This window comes from Kogia breviceps, chromosome 3 (genome assembly GCF_026419965.1).
Source record: "Kogia breviceps isolate mKogBre1 chromosome 3, mKogBre1 haplotype 1, whole genome shotgun sequence".
Taxonomy (NCBI): domain Eukaryota; kingdom Metazoa; phylum Chordata; class Mammalia; order Artiodactyla; family Physeteridae; genus Kogia; species Kogia breviceps.
In genome coordinates, this window is record NC_081312.1 from 108,832,355 (window position 1) to 108,854,693 (window position 22,339).

A 22,339-nucleotide genomic window follows, 5' to 3' on the forward strand; every position below is an offset into this window, starting at 1 on the left:
AGGCTATTTATAGTCCATTAAAGCAGACACATTATTTTTTATCATAAAAAAGTTACATAGGAATTCCCTGGTGATGCAGTGGTTAAGAATCAGCCTGCCAATACAGCGGACAAGGGTTCAAGCCCTGGTCCAGGAAGATCCCACATGGTGCAGAGCAACTAAGCCTGTGTGCCACATCTACTGAGCCTGTGCTCTAGAGCCTGCAAGCCACAACTACTGAGCCTGTGAGCCACAACTACTGAGCCCGTGTGCCACAACTACTGAGGTCACATGCCATAACTACTGAAGCCCACGCTCCGCAAGAAGAGAAGCCACCGCAACAAGAAGCCCCCGCACCGCAACGAAGAGTAAGCCCCACTCGCCGCAACTAGAGAAAGCTCACACAGCAACAAAGACCCAATGCAGCCAAAAATAAATAAATAAATAAATTTTAAAAATTAAAAAATAATTTTAAAAAATTAGAATGTTACATAAACCAGTTTACATTGCTTTGGCGATGGGACAAGCAGGTGCTGCCAGTAGGAACCCCACATGGATTTCCCCGTGGAGACTTCAGAGTGAGGCTGTGTTGTCTTGGTCTCTGGGTCCCAGAGGAGGCTGGTGAGAGGACACACAGAGCCTGGCAACACCACCTCCTGCACCAGCGGCCAGACCTGGGCACGCATGAGCTTCTTCTATTCTCTGCCTCTAGGACCCCCATCCTGAAGACATCCTTTTGTCCTGTGGTCTGTCACGATCTCCTGCACACAAGGGACTCAGGGTTCCCCTCCACCTACAGCCTCAACATCACTGCCCCACAGTGGCCTTCGAAGGCTGATCACCCTATTTTGGCTGCTGCACTATGGAATGAGATCTGCACCTTCATGCAGCCGCCAGGCTCTGCCCAGGGGGCCCCGAGGTGACCATGTTGGCTACCCCCATCCCTCCTGGCACCCGTTCCTGCACTCAGGTGCCCTGGAGAGGCCCACACCTTTCCACATAGCTTCCTTTGCCCTCCCACCTGACTCCACCTGGCTAACGGACCCCTGCACTTCAGGATGTGGACAGCCCCCTGCCTTAGGTTGGGCAGGCGGGTACTGCTGCTCCAAGCTTGCATGGCCCCCCCCCCACATTGCTCCTTCCCTAGACCTCAGATTCTCTGAGGACAGGACTTCTGTTTCCTCAAGACCAGCACAGGGTCTGGTGCACACATGACCCAGGGGTGACAGATGCTTATTCCTCAAGGATCTCATGTACCACAAGCTCCCGAATAGACCCAGAGCTCTGTGCTGAGCCCTTGGAGGTCTGGACCCCTTGATTACCAGGCATTCCTCACCTGATGCTAAAGCAGATGGGGCTTCCAGGGGGCCTGGTAGGGCCTCTCTGTGTTCCAGAAAGCACAGTCCCTCTTTTACAAGTGTGAGGGCAGCAATATCAAATGATTTCTTCATAGCCTCTAATCTGGCTGCTTATTTATTGATGATGGGTGAACAATACCTGCATTAATTTAGGCAAAGCATTTAACCCCAATGCATGGAATAACTACCCCAACTCTTATTTTCTGTTTTTAGTACAATTTGTATTTACTACATGCCTGTCAGTGCTATGGGCATTCAAAAGAGGGCAGATGGCCCAATACTGAATGAGGGAATGAGTGAATGAATTTACTTATTTACTGCAAAGATTAGATTGCCAAATCAATATTTTCAGTCAGTTACCCTGAAATGGGAAAGAAATCATCTACCACGGTGTCCCCTGGCACACAGCAGGGTGTCCCCTGATCAATCAGTTTTTATTAAATAACTAAAAACCTGAATGAAACCAAAGGCTCTCTGGTCCTGGGGGCAGGAGAAGCCAAATGTATAAGGAGTCTTCAACCAAAGAATCTTCTCTCCAATTGGTTTTATAGTTCAGTGTAACACTGGGAGTTTATGCCCAATACAAACAGAAATAGAATAGAAATGATCACAAAACACATTTAAGTAACTAATCTACAATTGCAGGAGTCTGACTATCATTTAACACGTCCTAGATTCGTAAGTGCATAAGGAGGCTGACACAGCAGCTGGTGACAGAGCCCTGGATGGCAGGCAGTCCAGAATGTGGCAATTTTTCTGAGTGCCACACCGGCTCCTGATCCATCAGCGTCTCCAGGGAAACAAAGCTGACAGGGACAGCAGACAGGCATCAGGGCCTCAGTGGGCCTCACAGGAGGCTTCCAAAGCTCAGCGTCTTTGACAGCTGATAGAGACCTGATCGAGGAGTGTCTGGGCTGAGGCCTTCTTTTTCCAATTGCAAATTTTCCTACCACAAGTACCTGCACTAGATCTCCCTTTGCGTGAAGGTAGAAAGCCAGGCTTTCACTTCTTAAATCTGACTTAAAAATGCACAAGCCAGCCCTCCCTTCCTTCCCTTTTCGTCCTTTGTTCCCTTGTCTCCTTGCTGATTCACAGTCAAAAAGCTTCAAAGCTTCAGTTTAGATGGTGGCCAAGTACAAAGGCTCAGGGTGCTGGGTTTGAGCCTGAATTCTCAAAATTAAAAGGCTTTCTTTCCCTCTCACTACAAATGCTCCATGCTGCCTCTGTAGACTGTGACTGCCAGCAGAGCTGCCCTTTTTATTTATTTTTTAATCAAACGTGTAAAGAGTATCTAAGGGCTGGCTATGCCTTCAGACAGTTAAGCAATAGAGTTGTTTTTATAGAAAACCAACTTCGAAACCTAAATGAGCCATTCTTTAAAATAGCCCTCTTAAAGAATCTGTACTTAATCCAACACGGTGCCACTGCATAAAACACATCTGGATCGGCACTGCTGAGCTGATCTGCTCTGCCAGGTGACAGGCCAGCCTGTCTGCTTCCCAATGTCGACTGAAAAAAATGCACAACCTAAAAGTTGAGAGTTGTGTTTTATTCCACATACATTCTGAGGACTTCACCACCAGGTCACAGCATCTCAGATAACACTGAAGAACCATTCTGAAGAGGTAGGGTGGGGTGGCCAGGATATATAGTAGTTTTGCAACAAAAGACCAGGTAGTCGGAACATCAAAAGATTACTGTTGATTAAAGAAAACCAGATATATCAAGTTACGGAGTTCAGTGCTTTTCTCTGTATGGGAAAGATGCAAGAGCCTGGGCTCACTGAAATCATTCCTTTGACATGCATCTCAGCTATCTGGGGCCAAGTAGCCTGTGCTTTCTCATCTTGAGTTTCTTCAGGCTGGCTGTTGGGGTGAGGGTGAGAGTAGCTTCAAGGCAAACATTGTTTCCATCCTGAGTTCCCTCAGGGCTCACTGTCCCTAAGGTGATGGCTTGATGGCTGCAACATCCTTTTTTTTTACTGATATAGCAGGTGATATTTTTCATTCACACCAACCACAGGCCTCCAGTCCCTCTTTCATCACCAAAGGTGATGTGTGACATGTAGGCACAGACCAGGCAGCCGGGTGCGAATCTGTCCCGTTTTGGAGATCACTGAGCAGACAGTCCAGTTGGAAAAAAGGCACCCACCTCTCACAAGGTGGCTTGAAGGGAAATGAAACCTGGGGTGCATTTATAACCAAGTGGATTCTGAGGGCAGCTCCCAAGGGTAACCATGTAGGAGAGTGTCATACTGCTGGGGTTAGAAGAAAATCAGGATGGAGGATACAAGAAGAGGTCAGCTAAGGAGACCTTGCACTAACCTGGGAAATGACCAAAAGGGCAGCAGGAAAGTAGAATTCTAAAGCACAACCAGACTAGCCCACTCATTGGAATTCAAAAGAGAGGAAAAAATGTCCAGCTTCAAATATAGGCAATTTGGACCAAATGTCCAGCTGGGGGCAATAGAAACATTGGACAAAATATTAAAAACGACTGCCCAAAGGTATCAGAGATTTAACAAGAAGGTGAAGTAGAAACAAATCTAGAAAAGACAAAAATCTGGAGAGTTGGGACTATCTTTGGGGCCTCTTTTTCCTTCAGGGAGTCTCTGGTCTCTAAAAGAGGTAGTAGAGAAACGAGTGGAGCTAATGAGACTAGTGGTGAGTGCACGACCTGAGCCAGTTTCCTCCCTCTACTGTAACACATGTGCTATCTTCCAGGTTTGGAGGTCAAAAGTTGGAAAGGGGCCTCACTGAGCTAAAACCAAGGTATCCAGAGGGCTATGTTACTGTGCTCCTTCTGGAAGCTCTAGGAAAAAATCCACTGCTTTGCCTCTTCCAGCTTCTCGAGGCCCTTCCCATTCCTTCACTCACAGCTTCCTTCCATTGTCAAAATCAGCACCCGGGGATGGAGTCTTTCTTGTGCTGCTTCTGACGTTCACTGTCCTGCCTCCTCTTTCACTTCTAACAGCCCCTGTAATTACTAGGAGACTGCCTCAATAGTTCAGGATAATTAGTGATATTATCCCCACCTCAGGGACAGCTGATTAACCACCTTAATTCCCTTTGCAACTTTAATTTCCCCTTGTCAAGTAACACAACATATTCCCCGGTCCAGGGGATTAAGACATGGGCAACTCTGAGGGGCTATTATTCTGCTAACATAGAACTCACTGGGGCCTGGCACCCCAGAGAGAGAGAAAGAGAGAGAGAGAGAGAGAGAGAGAACCAGAAGTAAGAGTGAGCCTTTGTGCAAACTGCTCCCCAGCTTAGGGTCAACTGGGTGACCCAGAAAATATCACCCCCTGGCACTGGATTAAGGTCATTCCAGATTACGGGAACTCCCAAATAAATGAACAAAACAGAGTCCTCATTTAATTAAAAAAATACATATAATCCTAGTCCTCAAATTATTTATAAGAAATAAATTTCCAAGTACAATGTCAGACACATTCTCAGAGATAACCAAGCACAACACAAGATAAGGTATCATACAATAAGAACCAAAAAAACCAAGAATAGGATCAGGCCTATAGGGACTTTAAATTACCATCCTTATGATGATCCTGAAGCTAAAGACAAGATTGACCAGACTGACACTTAGAAGAGCTAGAAACTATAAAAAATGACCTAACAGATTTAAACAAACAGACACCTCATACCAGCAAGAATTGCCATCATCAAAAGCCTACAAATAATAAATGCTGGAGAGGATGTGGAGAAAAGGGAACCCTCCTACACTGTGGGTGGGAATGTAAATTGGTGGAGCTACTATGGAAAACAGTTTGGAGGTTCCTTAAAAGACTAAAAATAGTTACCAGATGATCCAGCAATCCCACTCCTGGGCATATATCTGGAGAAAGACATAATTCAAAAAGATACATGCACCCCAATGTTCATAGCAGCGCTATTTACAATAGCCAAGACATGGAAGCAACCTAAGTGTCCATCAGCAGATGAATGGATAAAGCAGATGTGGTACATACATACAACGGAATATTACAAAGAATGAAATAATGCCATTTGCAGCAACGTGGAGGGACCTGGAGATTATCATACGAAGTCAAGTAAGTCAGACAGAGAAAGACAAATACTACATGATACCACTTATACCTGGAATCTAAAAAAATGATACAAATGAACTTATTTACAAAACAGAAAGAGACTCACAGACAAAGAAAACAAACTTATGGTTACCAAAGGGGAAAAGGGGGGACAAGTCAGGAGTTTGGGATTAAAATATACACAATACTATACATAAAATAGATAACCAACAAGGACAGGGTCAGGGAACTATACTTAATATCATGTAATAACCTATCATGGAAAAGAATCTAAGAAAGAATATGTGTGTGTGTATGTATGTATAACTGAATCTCTTTGCTGTATACCTGAAACTAATACAACATTGTAAATCAACTATATTTCAATAAAAATTAAACAAACAAAAAACCAACTAGACCTGAAAAAAAAATTACAAGCTTGATGAATGGTTCAATGGAAGATTTGGTAAAGCTGAAGAGAAAATTAGTACACTAGAAGAAAAGTTAGAAAAAAAATAGAATAAGGCATTGGGAGACTAGAGGTTGAAAGCTAACAGAAGAGAGGGTAAGAGACACAGAGGAGAGAGGGGGAAAGGCTGACATATTTGTCATTGGGAAGGAGGGAACGAATTATGCAGGAGGAATATTTAAAGAAATAATAGCTGAGAATTTAGTAAATCTGATTAAAAGCACCAAACCACAGATCCAAAAACCTTAAATAGGTAAAGGGAGATTATACCTAGATACCTAGGCACACGACACTAAACTGCTGAAGACCAAAGAAGATGAACTCTTAAAAGGAAACTGAGAGTGTCACTGCCAGACTAGAACTAAAGAAAATCTAAATAGTGCTCTTCAAAGAGAAGGAAAAACGGCCATGGTTCAGATGCAGGAAAAAATGAAGAGCAACAAAAAGGTAAATGTGAAGGCAAATGTAAATACATGGTGACTGTATTAAACAATAATAGTGATGTCTCAGGGGATTTATACACAGATATAATTATAACACATGTCTATAAGAGCATATAAGTTAAGAGAGAATAAAAAGATGTTAAAAGAAAAAGTCCTTGCATTGTCCAGGAAGAGGATAAAAATCAATTCATATTTATAAAATACTGATAAGTCAAAGATGCATGCGGTAATCTCTAATACAACCACTAATATAAGAGTAAAGGGATGTATAACTTCCAACCCAACTGGAGAAAGAAAAATAAAACCCTCCCTCAATTGGGAATTCACTGTCTATCCAGTGGTTAGGACTCGGAGCTTTCACTGTCAAGGGCCCAAGTTTGATCCCTGGTCAGAGAACTAAGATTCTGCAAGCCATGCGGCATAGCAAAAAAAAAAAAAAAAACAAAAACAAAACAAAACAAAACAAAAAAACAACCTCTCAATTAATCCAAAAGCAGGCAAAAATGGAGGAAAAAGGGAAAATGGTGAAGGCAGAACAAATAAAAGATGGAATCTTCACACTCAAATATACTTCCCAACAGTAACAATAAAAGTGAATCATGTAAAATCTTTTAGGGAAAATATAAAGACAGAATGAATTTTAAATACTCAACGATATGGTATTTGTAAGAAAAATTCAGATACCAGAAAACAATGTGAAAGGATGAAAAATATATCTGACAAAGAGTAACAAAAAGAAAGCTAGTGTACCTGTATTAATCTTAGACAAGGTGATTTTGAATCAAAAAGCATATCTACATATAAAAAGGGTTAACTCAAAATTTCAATTCATAAGAAAATAAAAGTAACTCAAAATGATAACAATTCAATTCATAAGAAAATAAAAGTAACTCTAAATAACTTACCTTCAAAACAAATCCACAATCTTAATAGGGGGATTTTAACAATCCTTTCTCAGTATTTGATAGGATAGTGAAGGTATAGAAAATGTGAACAGCACTATTAACAAACTTAACTGAATAGCTATATATGTATATATATAAAACACTGCACTCGGACTTCCCTGGTGGCTCAGTGGTTAAGAATCTGCCTGCCAATGCAGGGGACATGGGTTCAATCCCTGGTCCAGGAAGATTCCACATGCCATGGAGCAACTAAGCCCACGTGCCACAACTACTGAAGCCCTCACATCTAGAGCCCATGCTCTGCAACAAGAGAAGTCTGAACACCACAACGAAGAACCAACACAGCCAATAAATAAATAGAAAACACTGCACTCAACAATTGTAGAATACATTCTTTTCAAGTGCGCACACAAAATTTACAAACATTAACCACTTTCTGAGCCATAAAGCAAGTAACAAATCTCAAAAAAGTGAACATAGAATTCAAATAAACCAGAATACATAATAAAAAGAAAATGATTTTTAAAAAGACTACTTGCTTTGAAACTATGGAATATAATTCTAAATAATCAATTGGTCAAAGAAAAGAGTCACAGGAGAAATTAAAACATGTATTTACCTAAATAATATTAAATACAGTATGTATCAAAACTTTTGGGATATTGCTTCCTTTCAGGGAAATTAAGAGCCTATTTGCAGGGACAGCTTAAAGATGGTGGAAGAGTAAGGCGCGGGAGATCTCCTTCCTCCTCACAGATACATCAGAAATACATCTACACGTGGAACTTCTCCTCCTATAGAACACCCACCGAACGCTGGCAGAAGACCTCAGACCTCCCAAAAGGCAAGAAACTCCCCACATACCTGGGTAGGGCAAAAGAAAAAAGAATAAACAGAGACAAAGAATAGGGACGGGACCTACACCAGTGGGAGGGAGCCGTGAAGGAGGAAAGACTCCCACACACTAGAAGCCCCTTTGCGGGTGGAGACTGTGGGTGGCGGAGGGGGAAGCTCCGGAGTCGTGGAGGAGAGCGCAGCCACAGGGTGCGGAGGGCAAAGTGGAGAGATTCCCGCAGACAATCGGTGCCGACCGGCACTCACCAGCCCGAGAGGCTTGTCTGCTCCCCCGCCGGAGCGGGACGGGGACAGGAGCTGAGGCTCGGGCTTCAGTCGGATCCCAGGACAAGGTCTGGAGTTGGCAGAGTGAAAACAGCCTGAAGGTGTAGTGCACCACGCCTGGCCAGGAGGGAGTCAGGTTGAAGTCTAGAGCTGCCAAAGAGGCAAGAGACCTTTTCTTCCCTCTTGGCTTCCTGGGCGCGAGGAGAGGGGATTAAGCGCACCGCTTAAAGGAGCCCCAGAAACTGGCACAGAGCTGCTGAAGAGACAAGAGAATTTTTCTTGCCTCTTTGTTTCCTTGGGCGCGAGGAGAGGGGATTAAGAGCACCACGTAAAGGAGCTCCAGAAACGGGCGCGAGCCGCGGCTGTTGGCCCGGACAGTAGAGACGGGTGTGGGACGCTAAGGTTGCTGCTGCCGCCACCAAGAGGACTGTGTGTGAGCACAGGTCACTCTCCACACCGGCCCTCCTGGGAGCCTGTGCAGCCCGCCACTGCCGGGGTCCCGGGATTCAGGGACAGCTTCCCCGGGAGAGAGCGCAGTGCGCCTTGGGCCTGTGCAGCGTCACGTCGGCCTCTGCCACCGCGGACTCGCCCCGCACCCGTGCCACTGCCTCCCCCCAGCCTGAGTGAGCAGGAGCCCCCGAATCAACTGCTCCTTTAACCCCGTCCTCTCTGAGCGAAGGGCAGAAGCCCTCGGACGACATACACGCAGAGGCGGGGCCAAGTCCAAAGCTGAACCCCAGGAGCTTTGCGAACAAAGAGGACAGGGGGAGGTCTCTCCCAGCAACCTCAGAAGCAGCGGATTAAAGCTCCACAATCAACTTTAAGTGCCCTGCATCCGTGGAAAACCTGAATAGACAACGAATCATCCCAAGTTGAGGAGGTGGACTTTGGGAGCAAGATATACTATTATTTTCCCCTTTTTTTCTTTTTGTGAGTGTGTATGAGTGTGCTGCTGTGTGAGATTTTGTCTGTATAGCTTTGCTTTCACCACTTGTCCTAGGGTTAGACTGATCCGTTTTTCTGTTTTTTTTTTAAGAGAAATTTTTCTTCTTAATAATTATTTTTTATTTTAATAACTATACTTTATCTGACTTTGTCTTCTCCCTTTCTTTCTTCCATTCTTCCTTCCTTTCTTCCCTCCTTCCCCCCTTCCTCTCTTCTTTCCTCCCTTTCTTCCTTTCCACCTTCTTTCCTTTCTTCCTTTCTTCCTTCCTTCATTTCTTCCTTCCTTCCTTCCCTCCCTCCCTCTCTCCTTCCTTCCTTCCTTCCTTTTCCTTCCTTTCTATTTTTTCTCCCTTTTATTTTGAGCCATGTGGATTAAACATTCTTGGCGCCCCAGCCAGGCACCAGGGCTGTGTCTCTGAGGTGGGAGAACCAACCTCAAGACACTAGTGCACAAGAGACCTCCCAGCTCCATGCAATATCAAAGGGCGAAAATCTCCCAGAGATCTCCAACTCAACTCCAAGACCCAGCTTCACTCAAGGACCAGCAACAAACAGTGCTGGACACCCTATCCCCAACAAAGAGAAAGACAGGTCTACAGCCCCATCCATTAGCAGAGAGGGTGCCTAAAATCATAATAAGACTACCAACATCCCCAAACACACCACCAGACGTGGACCTGCCCACCAGAAAGACAAGATCCAGCCTCATCCACCAGAACACAGGCACTAGTCCCCCCAACCAGGGAACCTACTCAACCCACTGAACCAACCTTAGCCACTGGGGACAGACACCAAAAACAATGGGAACTACGAACCTGCAGCATGCAAAAAGGAGACCCCAAATACAGTAAGACAAGCGAAATGAAAAGATAGAAAAACACACAGCAGATGAAGGAGCAAGATAAAAACACACCAGACCTAACAAATGAAGAGGAAATAGGCAGTCTACCTGAAAAAGAATTTAGAATAATGATAGTAAAGAGGATTCAAAATTTGGAAATAGACTAGACAAATTGCAAGAAACAGTTAACAAGGACCTAGAAGAAATAAAGAGGAGGCAAGCAACGATAAGTAACACAATAAATGAAATGAAAAATACTCTAGATGGGATCAATAGCAGAATAACTGAGGCAGAAGGACGGATAAGTGACCTGGAAGATAAAATAGTGGAAATAACTACTGCAGAGAGTCTCAGAGACCTCTGGGACAACATTAAACGCACCAACATTCGAACTATAGGGGTCCCAGAAGAAGAAGAGAAAAAGAAAGGGACTGAGAAAATATTTGAAGAGATTATAGTTGAAAACGTCCCTAATATAGGAAAGGAAATAGTCAATTAAGTCCATGAAGCACAGAGAGTCCCATACAGGATAAACACAAGGATAAACACACCCAGACACAAAATAATCAAACGGCCAAAAATTAAATACAAAGAAAACATATTAAAAGCAGCAAGGCAAAAACAACAAATAACACACAAGGGAATCCCCATAAGGTTAACATCTGATCTTTCAGCAGAAACTCTACAAGCCAGAAGGGAGTGGCAGGACATATTTAAAGTGATGAAGGAAAAAAACCTACAACCAAGATTACTCTACCCAGCAAGGATCTCATTCAGATTTGATGGAGAAATTAAAACCTTTACAGACAAGCAAAAGCTGAGAGTTCAGCACCACCAAACCAGCTCTACAACAAATGCTAAAGGAACTTCTCTAGGCAAGAAACACAGAGAAGGAAAAGACTTACAAGAACAACCCGAAACAATTAAGTAAATGGTAATACGAACATACATATCGATAATTACCTTAAATGTAAATGGATTAAATGCTCCCACCAAAAGACACAGACTGGCTGAATGGATACAAAAACAAGACCCATATATATGATGTCTACAAAGGACCCACTTCAAACCTAGGGACACATACAGACTGAAAGTAAGGGGACAGAAAAAGATATTCCATGCAAATGGAAATCAGAAGAAAGATGGAGTAGCAATGCTCATATCAGACAAAATAGACTTTAAAATAAAAACTATTACAAGAGACAAAGAAGGACACTGCATAATGATCAAGGGATCGATCCATGAAGAAGATATAACAATTGTAAATATTTATGCACCCAACATAGGAGCACCTCAATACATAAGGCAATTACTAACAGCCTTAAAAGGGGAAATCGACAGTAACACAATTATAGTAGGGGACTTTAACACCCCACTTTCACCAATGGACAGATCATCCAAAATGAAAATAAATAAGGAAACACAAGCTTTAAATGATACATTACACAAGATGGACTTAATTGATATTTATAGGACATTCCATCCCAAAACAACAGAATACACATTTTTCTCAAGCGCTCATAAGAACATTCTCCAGGATCGATCATATATTGGGTCACAAACCTAGCCTTGGCAAATTTAAGAAAATTGAAATCGTATCAAGTATCTTTTCTGACCACAACGCTATGAGACTAGATATCAATTCCAGGAAAAGATCTGTAAAAAATACAAACATACGGAGGCTAAACAATACACTACTTAATAACGAAGTGATCACTGAAGAAATCAAAGAGGAAATCAAAAAATACTTAGAAACAAATGACAATGGAGACACGACGACCCAAAACCTATGGGATACAGCAAAAGCAGTTCTAAGAGGCAAGTTTATAGTGATACAATCATACCTTAAGAAACAGGAAACATCTCGAATAAACAATCTAACTTTGCACCTAAAGCAATTAGAGAAAGAAGAACAAAAAACCCCCAAATTTAGCAGAAGGAAAGAAATCATAAAGATCAGATCAGAAATAAATGAAAAAGAAATGAAGGAAACGATAGCAAAGATCAATAAAACTAAAAGCTGGTTCTTTGAGAAGATAAACAAAATTGATAAACCACTAGCCAAAGTCATCAAGAATAAAAGGGAGAAGACTCAAATCAATAGAATTAGAAATGAAAAAGGAGATGTAACAACTGACACGACAGAAATACAAAAGATTATTAGAGATTACAGGAAACTGTATGCCAATAAAATGGACAACCTGGAAGAAATGGACAAATTCTTAGAAATGCACAACATGCCGAGACTGAACCAGGAAGAAACAGAAAATATGAACAGACCAATCACAAGCACTGAAATGGAAACGGTGATTTTAAATCTTCCAACAAACAAAAGCCCAGGACCAGACGGCTTCACAGGCGAATTCTAACAAACAATTAGAGAAGAGCTAACAACTATCCTTCTCAAACTCTTCCAAAAGGTAGCAGAGGGAGGAACACTCCCAAACTCATTCTATGAGGCCAACATCACCCTGATACCAAAACCAGACAAAGACGTCACAAAGAAAGCAAACTACAGGCCAATATCACTGATGAACATAGATGCAAAAATCCTCAACAAAATATTAGCAAACAGAATCCAACAGCACATTAAAAGGTTCATACACCATGATCAAGTGGGTTTATTCCAGGAATGCAAGGATTCTTCAATATATGCAAATCAATCAACGTGATACACCATATCAACAAACTGAAGGAGAAAAACCATATGATCATCTCAATAGATGCAGAGAAAGCTTTTCACAAAATTCAACACTCATTTATGATAAAAACCCTACAGAAAGTAGGCATACAGGGAACTTTGCTCAACCTAATAAAGGCCATATATGACAAACCCACAGCTAGCATCGTTCTCAATGGTGAAAAACTGAAACCATTTCAACTAAGATCAGGAACAAGACAAGGTTGCCCACTCTCACCACTCGTATTCAACATAGTTTTGGAAGTTCTAGCCACAGCAATCAGATAAGAAAAAGAAATAAAAGGAATCCAAATAGGAAAAGAAGAAGTAAAGCTGTCAGTGTTTGCAGATGACATGATACTATACATAGAGAATCCTAAGGATGCTACCAAAAAACTACTAGAGCTAATCAATGAATTTGGTAAAGTTGCAGGATACAATATTAATGCACAGAAATCTCTGGCATTCTTATACACTAATGAAAAATCTGCGAGTGAAATTAAGAAAACACTCCCATTTACCATTGCAACAAAAAGAATAAAATATCTAGGAATAAACCTACCTAAGGAGACAAAAGACTTGTATGCAGAAAACTATAAGACACTGATGAAAGAAATTAAAGATGATACAAATAGGTGGAGAAATATACCATGTTCTTGGATTGGAAGAATCAACATTGTGAAAATGACTCTACTACCCAAAGCAATCTACAGATTCAATGCGATCCCTATCAAATTACCACTGGCATTTTTTACAGAACTAGAACAAAAAATTTCACAATTTGTATGGAAACACAAAAGACCCCGAATAGCCAAAGCAATCTTGAGAACGAAAAATGGAGCTGGAGGAATTAGGCTCCCTTACTTCAGACTCTACTACAAGGCTACAGTAATCAAGACAGTATGGTGCTGGCACAAAAACAGAAATATAGATCAATGGAACAGGATAGAAAGCCCAGAGATTAAACCACACACATATGGTCACTTTAACTTTGATAAAGGAGGGAAGGATATACAGTGGAGAAAAGACAGCCTCTTCAATTAGTGGTGCTGGGAAAACTGGACAGCTACATGTAAAAGTATGAAATTAGAACACTCCCTAACACCACATACAAAAATAAACTCAAAATGGGTTAAAGACCTAAATGTAAGGCCAGACACTATCAAACTCTTAGAGGAAAACATAGGCAGAACACTCTATGACATAAATCACAGCAAGATCCTTTTTGACCCATCTCCTAGAGAAATGGAAATAAAAACAAAAATAAACAAATGGGACCTAATGAAACTTAAAAGCTTTTGCACACCAAAGGATACCATAAACAAGACCAAAAGACAAACCTCAGAATGGGAGAAAATATTTGCAAATGAAGCAACTGACAAAGGATTAATCTCTAAAATTTATAAGCAACTCAGGCAGCTCAATAAGAAAAAAACAAACAACCCAATCCAAAAATGGGCAGAAGAACTAAATAGACATTTCTCCAAAGAAGATATACAGATTGCTAACAAACACATGAAAGAATGCTCAACATCATTAATCATTAGAGAAAAGCAAATCAAAACTACAATGAGATATCATCTCACACCAGTCAGATTGGCCATCATCAAAAAGTCTAGAAACAATAAATGCTGGAGAGGGTGTGGAGAAAAGGGAACCCTCTTGCACTGTTGGTGGGAATGTAAATTGATACAGCCACTATGGAGAACTGTATGGAGGTTCCTTAAAAAGCTACAAATAGAACTACCATACGACCCAGCAATCCCACTACTGGGCATATACCCTGAGAAAACCATAATTCAAAGAGTCATGTACCAAAATGTTCATTGCAGCTCTATTTACGATAGCCAGGACATGGAAGCAACCTAAGTGTCCATCAACAGGTGAATGGATAAAGCAGATGTGGCTCATATATACAATGGAATATTACTCAGCCATAAAAATAAATGAAACTGAGTTATTTATAATGAGGTGGATGGACCTGGAGTCTGTCATACAGAGTGAAGTAAGTCAGAAGGAGAAAAACAAATACCGTATGCTAACACATATATATGGACTCTAAGGAAAAAAAAATGTCATGAAGAGATTAGTGGTAGGACGGGAATAAAATACAAACTTACTCGAGCATGGACTTGAGGATATGGGGAGGGGGAAGGGTAAGCTGTGACAAAGTGAGAGAGTGGCAGGGACATATATACACTATCAAATGTAAATTAGATAGCTAGTGGGAAGCTACTGCATAGCACAGGGAGATCACCTCTGTGCTTTGTGACCACCTAGAGGGGTGGGATAGGGGGGGTGGGAGAGAGGGTGATGCAAGAGGGTAGAGATATGGGAACATATGTATATGTATAACTGATTCACTTTGTTGTAATGGAAAAACTAACACACTATTGTAAAACAGTTATACTCCAATAAAGATGTTTTAAAAAAAGAGCCTATTTGCATGTATTAAAAGTAGTAAAAGCTGAAATAAAAAGATAAGCATCCACCTCATAAATTAGAAAACAGTAAATGAAATCTAAAGAAAGTTAAGGGAAGGCTATATTAAAAATAATAGAAAAAAATAAAAGTACAAATATCATAGCTAACCCACCCCAGAAAGACTGAGCTTAAAAAGAATGAGTGAGAATTACAAATAACATGAATAAAAAAGAGGTTTTCACTATAGATCCTACATGCATCAAAAAGTTTAAAGGTATTATATGAATAATTGTATGCCAGTAAGTTTGAAACTTAAAAGGACAGATTATTAGAGAAATAGAAAATACTAAAATTTATAGTAGTATTCTAGTTAATTAAACATTAATGAACTTAAAGATATTTAAATCTTCCACAAAGAAAACTTCAGATTCAGATGGTTTCACCAGTGAATTTTAGCAAAACCTGAGTAAGTAATAACATTCACTTATGAAAACTGTTCAGCGATAAGGACAAACACTTTCCAACTTATTTTCTGAAGTCAACATCAACTTGATACTGAAACCCAACAAACACATTATGAAAACAGAAAATTACAAGCCTATCTTACTATGCAAATATTCTTACTAAAACATTAGCAAACTAAGGCCAACAGTATATATTAAAAGATAATAAATTAGGAAAGTGGTTGTAGTCCAAACATTCAAGGTTAGTATGGTATTAGAAAAAAATCAGAGATTGGTTCACAATGAATGAGTAGAAGGACAAGCTCTCACTCCCTCTTGCAAGAGCACCAGAATCACAACTAACTGCTGAACAATCATCGACAGGAAGACACTGGAACTCACCAAAAAAGATACACCACATCCAAAGACAAAGGAGAAGACACATGAGATGGTAGGAGGGGCACAATCACAATAAAATCAAATCCCATAACTGCTGGGTGGGTAACACACACTGGAGAACACTTATACCACAGAAGTCCACACACTGGAGTGAAGGTTCTGAGCCCCACATCAGGCTTCCCAACCGGGGGGGTCCGGCAACGGGAGGAGGAATTCCTAGAGAATCAGACTTTGAAGGCTAGCGGGATTTCATTACAGGACTTTGACAGGACTGGGGGAAACAGAGATTCCACTCTTGGAGGGCACACACAAAGTAGTATGTGCAGTGAGACCCAGGAGAAGGACGAGTGACCGCACAGGGACTGAACCAGACCTACCTGCTAGTGTTGGAGGGTCTCCTGCAGAGGCGGGGGGTGGCTGTGTCTCACCAGGAGGACAAGGACACTGGCAGTGGAAGTTCTGGGAAGTACTCCTTGACATAAGCCCTCCCAGAGTCCACCATTAGCCCCACCAAAGAGCCTGGGAAGGCTCCAGTGTTGGGTTGCCTAAGGCCAAACAACGAACAGTGAGGAAACCCAGTGCCACCCATCAGCAGAGAAGCGGATTAAAGTTTTACTGAACTCTGCCCACCAGAGCAACAGCCACCTCTACCCACAACGAGTCCCTCCCATCAGGAAACTTGCACAAGCCTCTTAGATAAACTAATCCACCAGAGGGCAAACAGCAGAAACAAGAACAACAACAATCCTGCAGCCTGTGGAACAAAAACCACGTTCACAGAAAGACAGAAAAGATGAAAAGGCAGAGGGCTATGTAACACATGAAGGAACAAGAAAAAACCCCACAAAAACAAGCAAATGAAGTGGAGATAGGCAACCTTCCACAAGAATTCAGAATAATGATAGTGAAGATAACCCAGAACCTTGGAAAAAGAATGGAGGCAAAGATCGAGATGATGCAAGAAATGTTTAAAAAAGATCTAGAAGAATTAAAGAAGAAACAAACAGAGATGAACACACAATAACTGAAATGAAAAATGAAAACACACTGGAAGGAAACAATAGCAGAATAACTGAGGCAGAAGAACGGAAAAGTGACCTGGAAAACAAAATGGTGGAATTCACTGCTGCAGAACAGAATAAAGAAAAAAGAAAAAAGAAATGAAGACAGCCTAAGAGACCTCTGAGACAACATTAAATGCAACAACATTCGCATTATAGGGGTCCCAGAAGGAGAAGAGAAGGAGAAAGGACCTGAGAAAATATTTGAAGAGACTATAGTCGAAAACTTCCCTAATATGGGAAAGGAAATATTTAGAAGCACAGAGAGTCCCATACAGGATAAACCCAAGGAGAAACACACCGAAACACATAGTAATCAAATTGGCAAAAATTAAAGACAAAGAAAAATTATTGAAAGCAGCAAGGGAAAAACAACAAATAACATACAAGGGAACTCCCAGAGGGTTAACAGATGAATTCTCAGAAGCAACTCTACAAGCCAGAAGGGAGTGGCATGATATACTTAAAGTGATGAAAGGGAAGAATCTACAACCAAGAGCAATTTACCTGGCAAGGATCTCATTCAGATTCAATGGAGAATTCAAAAGGTTTACAGACAAGCAAAAGCTAAGAGAATCCAGCACCACCAAACAAGCTCTACAAAGAATGCTAAAGGAACTTCTCTAAGTGGGAAACACAAGAGAAGAAAAGGACCTACAAAGACAAACCCAAAACAATTAAGAAAATGGTAATAGGAACATACATATCGATAATTACCTTAAACGTGAATGGATTAAATGCTCCAACCAAAAGACACAGGCTAGCTTAATGGATACGAAAACAAAACCATCTATATGCTGTCTACAAGAGACCCACTTCAGACATACGGACACATACAGACTGAAAGTGAGGGGATAGAAAAAGATATTCCATGCAAATGGAAATCAAAAGAAAGCTGGAGTAGCAATACTCGATTCAGATAAAGTAGACTTTAAAATACAGAATGTTACAAGAGACAAGGCAGGACACTACAAAATAATCAAAGGATCAATCCAAGAAGAAGATATAACAATTATAAATATATATACACCCAACACAGGAGCACCTCAATACATAACACAACTGCTAACAGCTATAAAAGAGGAAATCAACAGTAACACAATAATACTGGGGAACTTTAACACCTCACTTACACCAATGGACAGATCATCCAAAAAGAAAATTAATAAGGAAACACAAGCTTTAAGTGACACAATAGACCAGATAGATTTAATTGATATTTACGGGATATTCTATCCAAAAACAGCAGATTACACTTTCTTCTCAAGTATGCATGGAACACTGTCCAGGATAGATCACATCTTGGGTCACAAATTAAGCCTCAGTAAATTTAAGAAAATTGAAATCATATCAAGCATTTTTTCTGACCATAACACGATGAGATTAGAAATGAATTACAGGGAAAAAAATGTAAAAAACACAAACAAATGGAGGCTAAACAATACGTTACTAAATAACCAAGAGATCACTGGAGAAATCAAAGAGGAAATCAAAATATACCTAAAGACAAATGACAATGAAAACACGATGATCCAAAACCTATGGGATGCAACAAACCAGTACTAAGAGGGAATTTAATAGCAATACAATCCTACCTCAAATAACAACGAACATCTCAAATGAACAATCTAACCTTACACCTAAAAGAACTAGAGAAAGAACAAACAAAACCCAAAGTTAGTAGAAGGAAAGAAATCAGAAAGATCAGAGCAAAAATAAATGAAACAGAAACAAAGAAAATAGCAAAGATCAATAAAATTAAAAGCTGGTTCTTTGAGAAGATAAACAAAATTGATAAACCATTAGCCAGACTCATCAAGAAAAAGAGCAAGAGGACTCAAATCATTAAAATTAGAAATGAACAAGAAGTTACAGGGCTTCCCTGGTGGCACAGTGGTTGGGAATCCGCCTGTCAATGCAGGGGACATGGGTTCGAGCCCTGGTCCAGGATGAGCCAACATGCAGGGGAGCAACTAAACCTGTGCGCCACAACTACACGGCCCGTGTGCCACAACTACTGCACACCTAGAGCCCATGCTCCACAGCGGGAGAGGCCACCATAATGAGAAGCCCGTGCACTCCTACGAAGAGTAGCCCTTGCTCGCCACAAGAGAAAATCTGCGCACAGCAACGAAGACCAAACGCAGCCAAAAATAAAATAAATTAATTAAAAAAATAAAAATATCCTGTTAAAAAAATAATAATATTTTTTTTTAAAAAAGAAAGAAGTTACAACAGACACTGCAGAAATACAAAGCATCCTCAGAGACTATTACAAGCAACTTTATGCCAATAAAATGGACAACCTGGAAGAAATAGAGAAATCATTAGAAAGCTATAACCTTCCAGGACTGAACCAAGAAGAAATAGAAAATATGAACAGACCAATCACAAGTAATGAAACTGAAACTGTGATTAAAAATCTTCCAACAAACAAAAGCCCAGGGCCCAATGGCTTCACAGGAGAATTCTATCAAACATTTAGAGAAGAGCTAACACCCATCCTTCTCAAACTCTTCCAAAAAATTGCAGAGGAAGGAACACACCCAAACTCATTCTATGAGGCCACCATCACCCTGATACCAAAACCAGACAAAGATACTACAAAAAGAGAAAATTACAGACCAATATCACTGATAAATATAGATGCAAAAATCGTCAACAAAATACTAGCAAACAGAAACCAACAACACATTAAAAGGATCATACACCATGATCAAGTGGGATTTATCCCAGGGATGCAAGTATTCTTCAATATATGCAAATCAATCAATGTGATACACTATATTGACAAACTGAAGAAGAAAAACCATATGATCATCTCAATAGATGCAGAAAAAGCTTTTGACAAAATTCAACACTCATTTATGATAAAAACTCTCCAGAAAGTGGGCATAGAGGGAACCTACCTAAACATAATAAAGGCCATATATGACAAATCCACAGCAAACATCATTCTCAGTGGTGAAAAACTGAAAGCATTTACTCTAAGATCAGGAACAAGACAAGGATGTGCACTCTCACCACTGTTATTCAACATAGCTTTGGAAGTCCTAGCCATGGCAATCAGAGAAGAAAAAGAAATAAAAGGAATACAAACTGGAAAAGAAGAAGAAAAACTGTCACTGTTTGCAGATGACATGATACTATACATAGAGAATCCTAAAGATGCCACCAGAGAACTACTAGAGCTAATCAATGAATTTGGTAAAGTAGCAGGATACAAAATTAATGCACAGAAATCTCTTGGATTCCTATACACTAATGATGAAAAATGTGAAAGACAAATTTAGGAAACACTGCCTTTTACCACTGCAACAAAAAGAATAAAATACCTAGGAATAAATATATCTACAGAGACAAAAGACCTGTATGCAGAAAACTATAAGACACTAATGAAAGAAATTAAAGATGATACAAACAGATGGAGATATATACCATGTTCTTGGATTGGAAGAATCAATACTGTGAAAATGACTCTACTACCCAAAGCAATCTACAGATCCAATGCAATCCCTATCAAATTACCAATGGCATTTCTTACAGAAGTAGAACAAAAAGCTTAAAATTTGTATGGAAACATAAAAACCCCAAACAGCCAAAATGGTTTTGAAGGAAAAAAACGGAGCTGGAGGAATCAGGCTCCCAGACTTCAGACTATATCACAAAGCTACAGTAATCAAGACAATATGGTACTGGCACAAAAACAGAAATATAGATCAATGCAACAGGACAGAAAGCACAGAGATAAACCCACACACTTGTGGTCAACTAATCTATAACAAAGGAGGCAAGGATATACAATGGAGAAAAGACAGTGTCTTCAATAAGTGGTGCTGGGAGAACTGGACAGCTACATGTAAAAGAATGAAATTAGAACACTCCATAACACCATACACAAAAATACACTCAGAATGGATTAGAGACCTAAATATAAGACCAGAAACTATAAAACTCTTAGAGGAAAACATAGGAAGAACACTCTTGGACATAAATCACAGCAAGATCTTTTTTGATCTACCTCTTAGAGTAATGGAAATAAACACAAAAATAAACAAATGGTACCTAATGAAACTTAAAATTTTTGGCACAGCAAAGGAAACTACAAACAAGACAGAAAGACAACCCTCAGAACAGGATGAAAATATTGCAAATGAATCAACAGACAAAGGATTAATCTCCAAAATATATAATCAGCTCATGCAGGTCAATATTAAAAAAACAAACAACCCAATCCCAAAATGGGCTGAAGACCTCAATAGACATTTCTCCAAAGAAGACACACAGATGGCCAAGAAGCATATGAAAAGCTGCTCAAAATCACTAATTATTAGAGAAATGCAAATAAAAACTACAATAAGGTATCACCTCACACCAGTTAGAATGGGCATCATCAGAAAATCTACAAACAACACATGCTGGAGAGGGTGTGGAGAAAAGGGAACCCTCTTGCACTGTTGGTGGGAATGTAAATTGATACAGCCACTATGGAGAACAGCATGGAAGTTCCTTAAAATACTAAAAATAGAATTACCATGTGATCCAGCAATCCCACTACTGGGTATATACCCAGAGAAAACCATAATTCAAAAAGAGTCATGCATCCCAATGTTCACTGCAGCATTATTTACAATATCCAGGACATGGAAGCAACCTAAATGTGTCATTGAGTGAACTGAAAGACAGGTACAGTACCTATGAGAAAGGCAGGAGATTTTTAAATTTAAAGTTCAGGACTTTCTGCTACTGGTCAAGATTTAGTAACAGAGACAGGACTTAATCTATAGTCGAAAACAACACACAAAATATATAAATCAAAGACCTTCAAGACATGGAACATTTGGACAGCAAAGCCTGAAAGATGGAAAACAAAGGAACTGAGTCCTACAGCTGCCCCCGATTACTGCCCAGACTGAAAGACTTTACAGACCATGACTGTGGAGGGGAACCCAACTGGCTGATTTCCTCAGTTGACAAGCTGGACCTGTGAGTCCAAGAAGACTAGGAGAGTTAGTTTGCAGGACAGAGTACCAGAGAGGAGAAAAGTACACAGAGAACATCAGATATCTGCAGAGGTTCCCCCGTGAGTATCCAGCAAGGATGACAGACGCATACCTGTGAGGGAATTGTATGTGGCAGGGAGAGAAACACTCAAAAAGGGTTAGAGGGTACTGTGCTCTGGGCTCAAACAGGTCCTGGAACAGTAACTGTTCCTATCAGCCAGACTG

At 40.5% G+C, this 22,339-nt stretch overlaps 1 protein-coding gene across 1 annotated transcript in view; it reads right to left on the reverse strand.

Annotated features, from left to right (window-relative positions):
• The window catches only part of ATP10A (ATPase phospholipid transporting 10A (putative)), a 185,025-nt gene that overhangs the window by 67,452 nt on the left and 95,234 nt on the right, over positions 1-22,339 (reverse strand).